This window comes from Canis aureus, chromosome 1 (assembly GCF_053574225.1).
Source record: "Canis aureus isolate CA01 chromosome 1, VMU_Caureus_v.1.0, whole genome shotgun sequence".
Classification (NCBI taxonomy): Eukaryota; Metazoa; Chordata; class Mammalia; order Carnivora; family Canidae; genus Canis; species Canis aureus.
The window spans coordinates 89,309,922-89,326,284 of NC_135611.1; the positions used below are offsets into that span (position 1 = coordinate 89,309,922).

The 16,363-nt window shown below is 41.1% G+C and overlaps 1 protein-coding gene across 4 annotated transcripts in view; it reads right to left on the reverse strand.

Annotated features, from left to right (window-relative positions):
- PIP5K1B (phosphatidylinositol-4-phosphate 5-kinase type 1 beta) overlaps positions 1-16,363 on the reverse strand; it is a 300,319-nt gene that overhangs the window by 244,618 nt on the left and 39,338 nt on the right. The window contains exons 1-2 of one of the 4 annotated variants that reach the window (XM_077907928.1): positions 15,922-16,022; positions 15,604-15,756 (exon numbers count right to left, since the gene is read on the reverse strand). The exons of 2 other annotated variants lie outside the window; for them this stretch is intronic. The gene's annotated coding sequence lies outside the window, so the exon portion shown is untranslated. Of the gene's footprint in view, positions 1-15,603; positions 15,757-15,921; positions 16,023-16,363 lie in introns of those variants that run through there. One more of the 4 variants, XM_077907937.1, reaches the window with a different exon arrangement.

The window sequence follows — 16,363 nt, forward strand, 5'->3', positions numbered from 1 at the left end:
ATGTGTGTCAGATGCCTGATCAAAGGTGTCCAAGCAAAATCTACACCGTGGCTCAGAAAAAAAGGAGTATTTTGTTCAGGTGACCCTAAGCCTCCCAGAGGTCATGCAGGATAATCTCAGCTTTGCTTCTCAGGCTCTCTGAGGACACCTGGCTCAGTCATTGTCTCAGGATGGTGGTGGACTGTGCAGAGGTCATGCCCTGGGATGACTCCTCAGGACGCTGGCCATCTGTAAGGCTGCACGGATCATTACTCCCTCCAGATTCCCACAGCCCAACCATCCTGTTTGTTTACTCATTTATTCCAAAATTTTATTTATTTATTTATTCATGAGAGACACAGAGAAAGGCAGAGACAGAGGCAGAGGGAGAAGCAGGCTCCCTGTGGGGAGCCCGATGTGGGACTCGAACTCGGGATCCAGGGATCACACCCTGAGAGGAAGGCAGTTGCGCAACCACTGAGCCACCCAGGTGCCCCTTGTTTTCTTGATTAAATGCTCTACATGGAAAAACAAGCAAGGAAAAACACATGTGATTACAACCTCTAGATGAAAGGACCTGTATTTACAGTATGATAGCAATTACACAGACGAAGGAAAAACTATTGTAAATGCCAACAATGCTTATCTCTCTTAGTAGGATTAAATTCCTTACACTTTTCAATATTTTTCACATTTTTCAGGGAGAAACTTGAATTACTTATACAGGCCACTTTTCCTTTTTTGTGTTTTTGTGTGTTTAAAAATAAAAGGGGTCCATATTACTAAGGTACTTGAATATATTTTGAATTAGCATGCTCCTTTGACATCAGCATATAGTACATTTTGCAAACTGCTGGTGACATCATTAAACAGATGTATACTCCCAAAAGTGCTTTCAAAAATCCCACTACAAATCCAAAAAATAAGATCCATATGAAAACCAAAAATAGTATCTTTAGAAAAGCAGTCTCTAAAGACACCATAAAACTAACATTTGTGTTTTTTTAAATTTGTTTCTTTGAAGTAGGAGTGAAACTCATCTGTTGAATGACACTGTGCTTATAAGGTCTTAATAATCCTGCATAAAAAATGAAGGCTTTATGTTACATGAATTTTTGACCTGCCTTTTTTTTTTAATTTCATTTATTTATTCATAAGACACACAGGGAGGCAGAGACACAGGCAGAGGGAGAAGCAGGCTCCCTGTAGGGAGCCTGATGTGGGATTCGATTTCAGGACCCCGGGATCACACCCTGAGCCAAAGGCAGATGCTTAACCACTGAGCTACCCAGGAGCCCTTGACCTGCCCTTCTAATTTGAGTAGAAGATACTCCAAATTATGTCTTACAGATTTTTAACAGTTCAGAAGTGCATAGAGTACAAGTACAAATCACTTAGAATCTAAAATAAAAGGTATTTACATATAAGACTGATATGTCGCCATTTAGTCACAGAACTCCAGGGAAATATAGTTACCATTTCCAGAGTTTAACTGTTATACATTGAGAAGGCCACACACCAATAACTTATTAACTGTACCTTATTTGGAGAATAAAGAGCCCAGAATTGCCAAGGTACTGTATGTAGGAGGAAAACCACAAATCATGTGTGATGGCAAAACACTAGTGATACTCCCTTTCAAGTCAGAAACTAGACAAGCATGCCTCCTATCGCCTCTGTTATCTAAATATTTTTCTACAAGTATCAGCCAAAGTAGTACAAAATTATAAATAATGGAAACTAGAACATACAATTAACATTATTTGGAAATAAGATAATCAACCCACTTAAATCCAGTAGTATCACCAGAAGAAAAAAATCACAGCCAAAACATAAAAAAATCAATAGTTTCCTTAATTTGTAGAAATAACCAGCTAGAAATATAATGGGAGCAAAATTCACATTTATAAAGGAAAAAAAGATACCAAACAAACAGGAAGACATTTAAAAAGAAGTATAGAGAACCAGCTAAAGAAACCCATGTAACTTTACTGTGGGAAACAAATGAAGAATTATGGAAGATCACAATTTCCCCAAATTAATTCAGAGATGTAATCCAGAGGTGCCTGAGTGGCTCAGTAGTTGAGCATCTGCCTTCAGTTTGGGTCGTAATCCCAGGGTCCTGGGATCTAGTTCTGCATCTGGCTCCCCATAGGGAGCCTGCTTCTCCCTCTGCCTGTGTCTCTGGCTCTCTCTGGCTCTCAAGGATAAATAAAATCTTTTTAAAAATGTAATTCAGTTACAATTACTACTTCATTGGAAGTTTTCTTTCTGGTAAGATTACTCTAAATTTCCTTTAGAAGACTGTCAAGAATACTCAGTAAATTGGGAGCAAAGAGGATGAGAAACTAGAAATTGCACTACTAGATATATTGCCAGAATGTGTTCTAAAGCTACAGGAACTAAAACTTGTTCTGTTTTTGGCAGTAAAGTATTTAAGGTTAGCCTAGAATTCAGCACATAATTAATACATTTCAAACAAACACAAACAAGATGAATTATTAAAATCAGGTTGGTCAACTGGCTACTCATTTTGCAAAGGATAAAGTTTGGTCCCCATCTCTCACCTGACCCAGAAATAAATTTCAGATGCAGTAAAATTTAAGTGCGAAAAACGAAACCACCAAAGTACTAGAAGAAAATTACAGTAATATTTATATAATAATGGGGTGGAAAAGACCTGTCTAAGCATGACAGAAGCCAAACTCCCACAGAAAAATGTTAATCAAATTGACAGCATAAAATGTAAATCTTTGAGTCAAGTAAAGCTACTAAAGACCAAACCAAAAGGCAAATTATTTGCAACATATGGCAGAAAGGGAGTTTAGAATCTTAACCGATAAAGAGTTCTAGAGAATTAAAAATTCTGCTTTCAAAAACAGGCAAGTGACATAAGACAATTTGGGGGGAAAAAAATCACACAAATGGCCAAAAATATTCAAACATACCTAAAATCAAATATATGCACATGAATACATGATACATTGTTTCTGATACCAATGTGCCAATAATTTTATAAAGTGAAAATGTCAAATGTTTTCAAATAAGCAGGGAACTAGCCAATCCCACTGCTGGTCTAAATCTAGGTAAATATTAGTTTCCCAGAGAAAAATTTGGCCATGTACATTAAAAAACACTATCATTTCATGAGCCCCCGCTGATCCAGTAATTGCATTTCCAGGAATTTATCCCACAGAAATGACCGGAGATGTTTAAAGCATATTTATAGTACTTATAACAGTTAATGATTAAAATACGTTTCTAAAACTAGTAATCTGTACATATGCTAGGTTTATTAAAAATGTTACAGAAAACTAGTTAGTGACAGAAGTATATACATGCCATCTCAAGTTTTTAAAAAAAATATTTTAACTTATATTTTATATATTTATAAATATTTTATATTTACATAAATATTTCTATTTTAGAGATATTTATAAATTTTTAGATATTTATATAACATATAACATATATTATATATGTAACATATATATAAATATTTTTAAGTAAACTCTAAACCCAACGTGTGGATTGAACTCACAATCCCAAGATCAAGTCCCATACTCCATCAACTAAGCCAGCCTGGTGCCACCCATCTTGTTTTTAAGAAGTAGATTCTAAAGCAGTTTGTTCCTTATGATTCTTTAAGAAGATGTGCAAGTGAACGCAAATGAGAAGACTGAAGGATATATACCAAAATTATTAAAATTAGTTATTCTGAATTGTGAGACTGATTTTTACCTTATGTACATTTTCTAAATTTTCTACATAAGTGATGTATTCCTTTTCTACTAATAAGTTTATAGTTTTTAGGCAAAGCAGATTTATGGCCGATTTTCCTGGGAGAAGACTTAATGAAGAGATAAGAGGAACCAGCAGATTGGAAGCTTCATTATGGCATTACATTAACCATTATGCTCAGACGCTGGATTTTATTTTTATTGAATCTTTACTGCCTATATTTTCCCCTGCTGCCTGCTCTCCTTGGGTAGTTTCTGTTTTTTAAAAATTGTTTTTTTTTTTTTCCTTTGTTTTCACTACAACAAAATAAAACAAAACCAAAAAACCTACCTTGTTTACTTTGGACACCATTGGTATCCTCATTTTTATGGTCCCTTGCTCAAGATCCTGCTTCTTACAATGCCCCTTTCAAACCTTCTAGTGTCAACCAATCATACTTTGTTATACTGAGAACCTAAAGGATAGTAGAATCCTTGTCCAAACTCCAGATCTGACCCTTTCCCACTCTTTCCATGGCCATATTCATTCCTTCTGTATCCTTTCTCAACCATGGTCATAAAAACAGTAGGAGGAGTAGTTCGGATTTATACCCAGAACCTGCAATACCCCCTCACCTTTAAACCAGCTCAGAACCAACTCACCAGTTGATCACTGAGTAAGCAGGGGGAATCAAAAAGAGCCTCAGAAGGACACCTAGTCCAATCTCTGGCCCCTACACAAAGTACTACTCCTCCCAATTGATAGGTGAGCTAGCAGAAACTCCGAGAGCCAGCTGAAACACATGGTGAAACAGTAGCAAAAAAAGAGGAAGGGAACATGGGTTTTATGGTCCTAGAAAGAGGATTTTCTACAAACATCAGGTTGCCAGAATCTTGAGAGAGAGAGAGAGAGAGAGAGAGAGAGGGGGAGGAGAAAAAAAGGAAACCAAATCATATCCCAATGGCAATGATAGAATGAATTACCTACAGATGTTTTCATAAATATGAAGTTGAGACACTACACCCAGGAGCAGAGGGATTGCAAATCGGTGCTGCAACTTTGGAAAACAGTATGGAAGTTCTTCAAAATATTAAAAATAATTGCAGTAAGATTTAGTAATTCAACCTCTGGGAATATACCTGAAGGAAATGAAAACAGTATGTCCAAGAGGCATCTGCACCCCATGTTCACAGCAACATTATTTACAACAGCCAAGTGTGGAAACAATCTAAGTGTCCATCAACGAATCAGTGGACAAAGATGCAGTACATACATACACAAACACACACACACACACACACACACAGAGTTCCATTCTGCCATAAAAAGAAGAAATTCTGCCATTTAAGATAATACAGGTGGACCTTGAGGCATTATACTAAGTGCAATAAGTCAAATACTGTATGATCTCATTTATATGTGGAATCTAGAAAGAGAAAAACCAAAATCACAGAAAAAGAGATCTGATCTGTGTTTACCAGAGGTGGGATGTGGGGGAAGGAGAACTGGATGCAGGTGGTCCAATGGTACACACACTTCTTGATACAAGATAAATACTGGGGAGGTAATGCAACACGTGATGACTATAGCTAACACTGCCAAATGGTATATTTGAAAGTTGTTAAGAGAGTATTTACTAAGTAAATACTAAATATTTACTAAGTATTACAAGAAAAAGACCATTTCTTTTTGGAAAAACCAATTTTTTTCTTTTGTCTGTATCTGTATGAGATGATGAATATTAACCAAACTTATTGCTGTAATCATTTCACGATATACATAAGTTAAATAATTACACTGCACACCTTAAACTTGTACAAGCTGCTGTATGTCAACTGGATCTCAATAAGACTAGGGAAGAAAAACACAATACCCTGGTCTGGCAACTAACTATATGAGTGACCCAACCTCCCTGGGTCCAGGTTACTCAACTTAGAGCAAGCTGAACTTCAAGATCACTATGATGGCACAGCTCAACTCCACTTCCACTAACACGTTACATTCTCAAGTTGCAGCAACACAGAAAAAAAAAATCATACATTCAATTCAATCCCCATTTATTGAGCAGCTACTACGGGTGAGATACTATGATGGATACTGTGGGGATGCAGCTTTGGCTTCTAGCTATATAACCAGTACAGCAGGACTGAATTTTATAAACAAGCAAACAGGCACCACACATTGCATATCTGAAACATTAAACTTTTAATACATTTATAAAGCTAAAGAGAAGTTAGTCCATATGGACTGCCCTATTTTTTTTATTATTTAAAGATTTTATTTTTTTTGAGAGAGAGAGAGCGCACAAGAGAGGGATAGTGGAAGAGAATCCTCAGGCAGACTCCCAGCTGAGCTCAGAGCCAGACGTGGGGCTTGATCCCACAACCCTGAGATCATGACTGGAGCTGAAACCAAAAATGGGATGCTTAACTAACTGAGCCACCTGGGTGCCACCTAGGCCCTATTCTTTTGCAACTGTTTTCAAGAGTAGACAAGGAGATGGGGATCTGGGCTTCAGTTCTTGCACGGTCAGAAATGCATTTTTATTAATTTTTAAAATATTTTATTTATTTAGCTATTGAGAGAGAGAGAGCACATGAGTGGGGAGGGAGCAGAGGGAGAGAGAGAGGCAATCTCAAGCAGACTCTGCACTGAGCACAGAGACCCATTCAGGGCTTGATCCCATAACCTTGAGATCACAACCTGAGTGGAATCAAGAGTTAGATGCTCAACTGACTGAACCACCCAAGGCGTCCCCCAGAAATTCATTTTTTTAAAAACTGATTAAGGTGAAATTTACATAACATAAAACCAATCATTTTAAAGCGAATAATTCAGTGGCACTTAGTACCTTCACAGTGTGGTGGTCACCACCTCCATGACCTCTAGGGTTTTTTTTTTTTTTTTTTTTTTTTTGGCAGTGCAGCAGTGCATCCCAGGTATGTTCTATTCCTGGTCCTTATTATTTCCCAAACCTTTGAGTCCCTGAGGACCACCGAAGTCATTCAGCATCACTGGGCAACTAGTTCTACTCCATCATCTAATAAATGCCTCTCCAAGCATCTACCAGTGAGGTGAATAGCCATACTATTACCCACAAAAGTCAATCAAAGGAACCATCCATGGTAACTAATTCATCACATTTTTAATAGCTGGACTTTTATTACCTGAATTATATACTGCCTCTACTCAATTCAATCTCCCTTTATGAAAGTTTGCACAGAGTATTCAGTATGTCCAGCTCACAGGCTCTCTACGTAGATTCACCTTTTGCAAACAGGATTTATTAAAGCAATGTTTGCACATATCTAAAGCAGACAATTACAATTACCATGAATACGTATATACTACGTTAGAAATTTTCTACACTGCAATCGGAAAATTGGACTACCAGTATTTCTGAGGATTTACTATACTCCAGACACAAATCTAAGTGCTTTGATGCGTTATTTCATTTAATCTCTACAAAGGTCATAAGGAGGGTGGGGCTTGGAGACATTAAGTGACTTGCTCGAAGTCATCCACTATATACGTAGAGAGCCAGAATTAAAAAGATAATCTATTTGACGTAAGTAACAGTGCTTTGAGGTGCTAGGCACACTCTTTCCCCAAGACTGCACTGACAGTAATTATCCCTGAACCATTCCCATGAAGAATTCCCACGGCAGTTGGGATAAACCAAAGCCACAGGGCTTAACCCTCAGAGACACTCCCAGACAATACCATGGAGAAGGAGCAGAGGTTTAGGGCTCTCGAGAGACTCAGGTATTCAAATCGTACATCATAAGCAGAGATGCATTAGCAAACAATGGTTTCAATCCACAAAGGCATTTTCATCCATCCCTATGAAAATATTAAAAAGTGTTCCCACCCTATTCAAGATTGCATCTTGTCCCCAGTGCCAATCCAGCGCTCCCAATCCCCCCCACCCTAGGCTACTTCTTTGCCTAAGTTCTTACCACTCTCCAATACGCTATACCATTTACTTACTCATCATGCATATTATTATTATTCTGGGCTAGAATGCAAGCTCATTGAGAACAGGGAATCTTTGTTTTATTCACTGCCATGCCTGCAGTGCTTAGACACACAATGGCTCAAACCACAGTTGGAGCACATTCCTCTTCCTTACAAAAGTAGATGATGGTATCTATTCAGAACGCTTTCTAACATTTCACCAAAAACTGCTAAACGCTGCTAAATATTTCACACATGTGAATAGAGACATTGACACATCTATTAGTGAATTCTGCAGCTACGTCACTGAGGAGAAAGCTGTAATTACAGAATAATAGAACGATCACTGACAGATGGAAGGGGGTTTTCTTGTTATTACAGCTCATCGAGGGGATTATATGAAGAGTTCAGTGAGTTAGCACGGCTGACAGGCAGTCCAAGCATGCAAGCCGAGCCATGATTCCTCAATTTTTAGGCACAGTGTTGGGAAGCAGTGGGGCGGAAAGGGCAGGTAACGAAAGAAGGGTGTTTAATTTCAAATACTGAGTTTCATCATACAAGGTAGGATATGGAAAAAGTTTTAAAGCCCCATTATTTCTATAATGGAACTACTAAAAAGGATGTGATAAATTAGTACAGTAGAACATGGGATAATGATGGTTTTCATGTATTCAACACTTTCCTAGGTACGAGGCACTATTTTGAGGTCTTTGTGTATATTATATGGTGTGAATACCTTCGCAACCACCCTGTGATGTAGGGACTATTATTATTTCAGAGATAATGAGACTGAGGCTCAGAGGTTGTTCAATGTACTTGGGAACACAGAGCCTTGCAGTGATGTTGCTGGGATCAAACCTAGGTTAGTGGTTCTCAGCAGAGCGTTATTTTGTTCCCTAGGTGGTATCTGGCAATGTCTAGAGACTTTTATTTTTTGTTATCACAACTGGAGGGAAGGTGCTACTGGCATCTAGTTGGGTAGGCATGCTTCAAAACATCCTACAGTACAAAGGACAGCCTCCACAACAAAGAAGTATCTGGCCCAGGATGTCAACCATGATGAGGCTGAGATGTAGCTCTAGAGCTATAACTTCTAATTGCTGTATGCAAAGTTTGAGAAACACCATCTTTGACCCAAGGACAGAAGGAAGGATACCTAAGTACAACATGCCAATTAAATATAGCTATAAGTAAGCTGATTTTTTAAAGATTTTATTTATTTATTTTTGAGAGACAAAGAGAGACAGAGAGAGACAGGCAGAGACATAGGCAGAGGGGGAATCAGGCTCCATGCAGGGAGCCCGACATGGGACTCGATCCCAGCTCTCCAGGATCATGCCCTGGGCGAAGGCAGGCACCAAACCGCTGAGCCACCCAGGGATCCCCAAGAAGTACATTCGTTTCCTGAGAATACTGCAACACATCACAGCACATTTGGTGGGGTCAAACTACACAAATGTATTCCTTCATACCTCTGGACTCCAGAAATCCAAAACCAGTAATACTGTGCTGAAATCAAAGTGTCAGCTGGGCCATACTCCCTCCGAGGGGTAGAGCTCTATAGGAGAATCCATCCCTTGCTTCTTTCAGTTTCTGGTTACTTCCAGCACTGACACTCCTTGGCTGGTGGCCGCATCATTTCACTCTCTACTTCCATCTTCACATGACCTTTTCCTCTTCGTGTCTATGTACCATCTGTGCTGTGTCTCTATGTGTAATCTCCCCTGCCTCATATTAGGAACATTGTGATGCTATGTAGGGCCCATATGGATAGCCCAGGAGAATCTGCTTGTCTCAAAATCCTTCAATGAGTCACCTCTGCAAAGACTCTTTTATTCAAATAAGGTAACACAGGTTCCAAGGATTAGGACATGGATATTTTTGGAGAGCGATTTTTCAGCTCACCACAAGCAGATAACATCACTTCCATGTACCCAAGAGGGAATTTCAAGTCATGTGCCCAAGGACAAATGGCTAACAAGTGGTGGAGGCAGGATCTGAACCCAGCTGTGTTTACCTAGAAGCCCATTCTCTTTGTATCACGTCACCTACAAAAGCTGAAGAACAGGTCTTAAACCAGCAGGTCCCAACCTCTGAGTCGGGACCAATGTGAGGAAACTAAAAATCCGCATGTGTTTTAAGCAGTGCCAGAAGTTTCTGGAAAGCACAAATTTCCATGCTGTGAGAGTCTTGTGAATATTTGCATCCATTTATTTTGACATAATCTCATGAACATTTCTTGTCCCCAAGGAGGTATCTTATTATCTGAAGAATTACTTATAGCCCTTGAATAAAATGGCCTATGTAACATAATATATAAGTAATATGCAACAGATTACAGCTTTAACTGCACACAAATTTTTCGGATTTGTACATTATGGACCAAAGTTCCAAGCGTACTGAGAAAGGAAGGTATTGCCAAGGAAGAGAAGGATATGGTAGGTCTATGGGTGGGGTCAGGGCCAGACTTTTCAAAACCCCAGGAATTTCTGACATTAAAAATACTGAGTATGCAGCCATAAAAAGAAAGGAAGTACTAACACCTGCTACCACATGGATAAGCCTTGACAACATAAGCTAAGCAAAAGAAGCCTGACACCGAAGGACACATATTGTGTGATTCCATTTCTATGAAATATCCAGAGCAGTTAAATCCATAGAAACAAAAAGCAGATTAGTTGCCTAGGGCTACGGGGAGTAGGTACCAGGGAGTGAGTATTTAGTGACAGGTGGTTTCATTTTGGGGAGATGGAAATGCTTCCGAACTAGATGGTGGTGGTTGCCTCTCTTTTTTCACTTTGAAACGGTGAATCTGAAGTCATGTGAATTTCACTTCAATAAAAATAAGAATAAATAAATGGAGGCCTCCATGCTAAGCAAACTCCAGAGTGGACAACCCACTGTTTGACAATGTAATAATATTAAATCATATTCTGGTTTGCACCCTAGAGTAGTAGTTACCTGGCCGAGAAACCAGGATTTATTTTTATTTATTATTTTTTTAATTTCAAGAATTTTTATTTTATTTCATTTTAGGATTTATTTCATTCAACCCTGGTTCTACTCCTCTACTTGTTGGACTTTGACAAAGGAGGCTTCAAGAACTGGAATCTAAGCATGCCAAATTCCCTTTATAATTTTTGTTATTCAACTACGAAATACTTGCTGTTAAAAAAAAAAAAAAAAAGAAGTTACCATCAGGCCAACATTTACAGTCAAGTGATACCCTGAGTGAAAATGTCAGGGATCCCTGGGTGGCTCAGCAGTTTAGCGTCTGCCTTCGGCCCAGGCCTGATCCTGGAGTCCCGGAATCGAGTTCCACATCGGCCTCCCTGCACAGAGTCTGCTTCTCCCTCTGCCTATGTCTCTGCCTCTCTCTGTCTCTCATGAATAAATAAAAACAAATCTTAAAAAAAAAAAAAAAAAAAACTTCATCTCCCACTCTCCTAAAATAAGGAGCCAGTTGCATTTTCCTATAAAAGAGCCCAATGAGCTAATAAAACCAAAGTGCTCAGTTAACTCTGGAGCACGTTTCAAATGTGAGGCATCACTCTTAATATAAAGTGATAACCATCAGGAAGCCAGCATAAAATGCTCCATTGCACGGTGTACTGTGAAGACACAGCAATAATCGATAACCAATGAGAGTAGTGGTCTATTACTGTATAATCAACACATGGTAATTACATAACCAACTGTCAACAGCTGCAGTTTCGATTTGATAATAACTAGATAGGACACACCAGAAGAATGTGCACACAAGAGATAAGGTTCTCCCCTCCTGAAGCAAGTCTCTGTGTATGTCGGGGAGGCTGGACTGCCCCGATGGGTCTTGCAGGGAGTAAATAACACTTGTCAAAGGAAGAATGTTAGGTTCCTGGGACTTGGGGCTGGGGTAAGGACAGTCTGTCAAGTAACGGGGGCAAAAAGGAGAGCTAAGGCAACTGCTGAGCCTAGTTCAAGCCCAACACCTTCCTTCAAAATCCAGCCTCTACTTCTCCCCTGGGAAGGAAGATCTTCTCATTGGGGCTGAAATTCCAGCTGTGTAGGCCAAGGACTGCAATGGACTGCTTGCTTAGCTGCTGCATCTGCAAGAAAAATGCTCTTGCTCTGCACCATGCAAGATGGGTTCTGGGCTTTTCATTACAAACCAAGGCGGAGCTGTGGCCTCTACACAATTTGGAAGCGGCGCATCAGGCCAGAGTCCTGCTCTGAGGCCAGAGAACAGCTGTGACAACAGGGACAGCAGGGGAGACCGAAGAGGACAAGCTTGCCCTGGCAGCACTGAGCTCTGGGCCATGCTTGCCATTAACTCCTTCAGGGAGCCCACACCTAACTACTTCCCCTTGCATGCTTATCTGTAAAATGGGGTGATGGTCCCACTGTGCTGATCTCAAAAACAAAGATCATGCTGGAAGATGGTGAGGATGAATGAAAGTGAAGGGGATGGGTAATGATGACCAGAAAAGTATACAGTGGAAATGAAGGCTCCTATCCACACTGCCTAAACTGTGCTGAGCGTCCCATGCAACCATGCCCCCAGACGCTGAGAGTTAACATGAAAGAAGAGACATGTTTGGGAAATCAGAGCTTAAACAAAGCTGATTTTTTTTAGGGTTCATTTATTCATGAGAGACACAGAAAGAGGCAGAGACGCTGACAGAGGGAGAAGCAGGCTCCCTCCAGGGAGCCTGATGTGGGACTTGATCCCAGGACCCTGGGATCATGCCCTGAGCTAAAGGCAGATGCTCAACCACTGAACCACCCAGGTGTCCCCAAAGCTGACTTTTTAATTCATGCCTTTATTCATTTATTCAACAAACACTGGGAGGGTATGAATAAGGTATGCATTGCTGAATATAGCAGACATGGACTTTTCCGCCATGGGGCTTACAACTGAATGGGACAGAAAGATACTTAATAGTTTGTCTGATTTGTATTTTGAAAAGATATCTTCTTTAATATGTGCTATGAAGGAAATAAAGAGGAGAGGATGCAGTGGCAGAGACTTAAGGGGTAATCTACTTCGATGGGGAAGAGGTAAGAAAGGGCAGCAACATTTAAGAATCCCGAAGGCTCAGGGGGAGCCAACATGGCAAAGAAGCCACAAGGAGCTGGCAGCGAGCTTCCAGCAGGGAGAGACAGTGTGAGCACAGGCCCTGCAGCAGGAAGGTCAGGTGAGGAAGAGGTGAGAGCAAAGCGGGCAGGAGGCCTGGAAGCCTTTTTTATGCCGTGTAGCTTGTGAACCTCCCAGAGGATAAGCATTGCTTCCCAAAAAAGTATTCTAGGATGTTAATATGGACGTTGTCAACTAAGCCACTAAGATAAGATTAGATATCTGATTCCAAGATGAAGTGCCAGGCCTAGATACAGTTCCTCAAGAACATAGCTCAAAACCAAGTGCACTGATCTTGACCTCACTCACAGTGAGAATGCAAATGTATGAGGCTTCTGGTGGCTAAAAGGAGGGATGATTAAACCAAGTCATCTGCAGTCTGGCCCTAGAAGGGAGGATTAGGGAAGAGGTGGGAGTCCCTGCCTTCCCCTCTCCAGCCCAGTGAGGAGTTTCAGGGGGAACTAGATGGAGAGCTGGAGATTCCTATGATATGGGAGACACCACCTTGCTGGTGTCTGCCTGAGAAATCTAAAGCTGGAGGTGGCTGGCTGAATGCTGAGGGACAAGCCAGAGTATGCAACACCTACACTGGGATTACCTGCAATTCCCCCAAGTTTGTGGAGACAAAGGTTGCCATGGCCCAGACATGGATCATGCCAAGAGCATATATATGGGGCTCTATCTGGCTCTGCCAACCAAGGGCCAAGTGGACAGCAGTGGAACCCAGCAGACAGGAGAACAAATGGACCAGTGAGCTTTCCAGAGACTAAGAAAGGAGTAGCAACAAGACTAGAGAAAGAGTGTACAGTAGCCAAACCAAGGTGACTGCAGGTAAGAGGGCCCCAGAGACAGGGTGAGCAGATCTCTCTGAAGAACCCATGAAAGGGCTCCCTAAGAGCAAGATCCAATTCTAAAAACCCACAACACAAAAACAGCTCTACTTTGATCCTGCCTGCCAATAAAAATGTTCCTAGGCTCCATCCTGTCCTTCCCACCCCTCCTTAACCCAGAAGCAACAGCTACTGAGCAAGCAAGAGAGAGGATGTCCAGCCATAGACCCTCCTCCCTGTAAGAGCCTGGGGGGGGGGGGGGGCAGTTATAAATGTAAATGAAGTTGGGAACTTCAAATATTACATGGTCCTAGACATTTTAAGTATTTGGCAAATTAAAATGAGACTCTTTGTAATATAAGAGCAATCAGAAGAGTAACATGATAGGTTTTCATCCAGAAACAAGGAAAATGCCTTCTGGCCAAATAACTCTTCATGGGAGAGTAGGTGATGAGCTCAGGTTGTGTTCTGATAGCATCCTAGAAAGTCTATTTGTCTGAAGCAGATGACACATAAAACTTCCTCATGGTAGCACATTTCATGGAAAATACAGTAAAAATGAGGTCCATCATGCCTGGGCTGGAACACTGACACCACCATGGTTCCCAGGTTCACCTCCATTCCTCATCGAGCCAAGCAGAGCCTTCAGCATCTGTAGTAACTGAGACTACTGACCTCCTGCCCACACCAGACATTCTCATCTCCTGTACCCTCCCCTCCTCTTCTAGAAACACAAACGTGGTGGTTCAGGAAGGGATCCCCACCAGGATCCACCACCACGCTCAGCTCTGATCCTCATGAACCAGGCCCCAACAGAGTTCCCAATTTCAAGTCTCATGAGTGTTGTCCTCAGGTGTCATCCTAATAGGATTCTTTCCATGGGGATCCAGCTGAGAAGCCCAGAGCCTCAACTCACACCCAGCAGGGAACCCCAGGACACCAAGCACAAGATGAGGCCTAAGTCCCTGCATTCATGCCCCCTTTGCCATATCATGAAAAGCACATCTTAGAGCGCAGAGCAGTCAAACCCAAGACAGAACTCCTCTTCGGTCAACTGGCATTGTGGTAGAGCCAATGTGCAAAAGTCAACAACTGTTGCAGTGTTATATTTCTGTGGGTTTTTGCCAATCAACGCATACTGGCTGAGTCTTTACATTATTGGAAATAATGCTCACCAACATCTCTACCAGGAGAAAACAGATTTTTCTTCACATCTAAGACTTACTCTTATGAGCACACATTTAAAGCCTAGATCGTTCTAAAAGATGTTTCTGGGCCTCTGTCTATTAAGGTTTTAAGTTCCCCAAAGGCAAGGGACTATCTCATCTACTTCTGTGTTCCCTGCAGCCTGGCATGGAATCTGGTATAGGAGGGTTCAAAAGTCCCATGGCTAGTAAGTAAATGAACAAATGAATGGATATCCTGGCCCATGTTTTAAGCTAGACTCATGTGAATACTGTAGTATATTGTTTATTTTTAAAAGAGAGGCCTGCTATTCATCATTGTTGACTACACCATTCTATTCCCTACAGATGATTAATAGTAGGTTTTTTAAAATCTTCTAACTGAATACTTCGGTGTCATTTTATATAAAGGTTTTTTTCCTCAGGATATTCTTTGATAGTCTGAGACCATGTCAATGGCCTACTCACTCCCCGCTCAGAAAGATTGAAAAGCTCCATTGTGCCACATGACTCCACGTACAAGAATCAATGTTTCAAGTCTCTCAAAGCAAGTAACATAGATATGTTTAAAAGAACTTTCAGGGCAGCCCGGGTGGCTCAGTGGTTTAGCGCTACCTTCGGCCCAGGGCGTGATCCTTGAGTCCCGGGATCAGGTCCCACATTGGGCTCCCTGCATGGGGCCTGCTTCTCCCTCTGCCTGTGTCTCTGCCTCTCTCTCTCTCTCTCTCTCTCTCTCTCTCTCTCCTTCCCTCTCTGTGTGTCTCTCATGAATAAATACAATCTTTAAAAAATAAAAAAAAAATAAAAGAACTTTCACCTCTCTTGTGGAAGGACCTTTGGGGGTGAAGCAGAGAGAAGGCAGGTTAGCTAGCACAGGGTTGGGAGGCATCAGGCACCAAAGAAGAGAGGTCACAAGATTTGGAGCTGGACGGGTCTGCAGTCATGTGTTGGCTCTGCTGGGCTTCTTCATCTGTAAAATGGAGGGGATGATACCTATCTCAAACAATCATTGTGAGGAGGACCAGGGAACATGTGGAGGCTCTGAGCAAAGGACCTGCCACATAAGGGTGGCAGTTTCACTCAACAGTACTTTTCTTACTGTTGTCTACACATAAAACAAGTGACATACACCTACCTGCATATATAAGGATGAGTTCATATACGGGTGGTTCAACAACTCAAAAGGAGTGGAGATCCACGGGCTCAACTCTTTGGAACTTGGAATGCCTCTTCCCATAGAAACAATGCTACAAATCACAGAATTTTAGAACTGGAAGGAGCCTCTTAGGGCATCTGTGAAAGTTCCCACTCAATGGACTATTTCCTACTATGACACTGCCCGGTGTACACAAGCCAGCCAAAACCATATAACCTATAACATTGCTGAAACACTACATGCAAACAAAAAAACAGAAAGTGATTTTAAAATAGTCACCATTCATCTTCACAAGTCCTTTTAACCTGAACTAGATGATCTTCCAGCTTTGAAATTCACTAATGTAGGAAATACGTTTCTGACTTCTTATAACCTACCCTGCCCTTCCTCACACCCAGCAACTGCCACAAAACACTTCCAG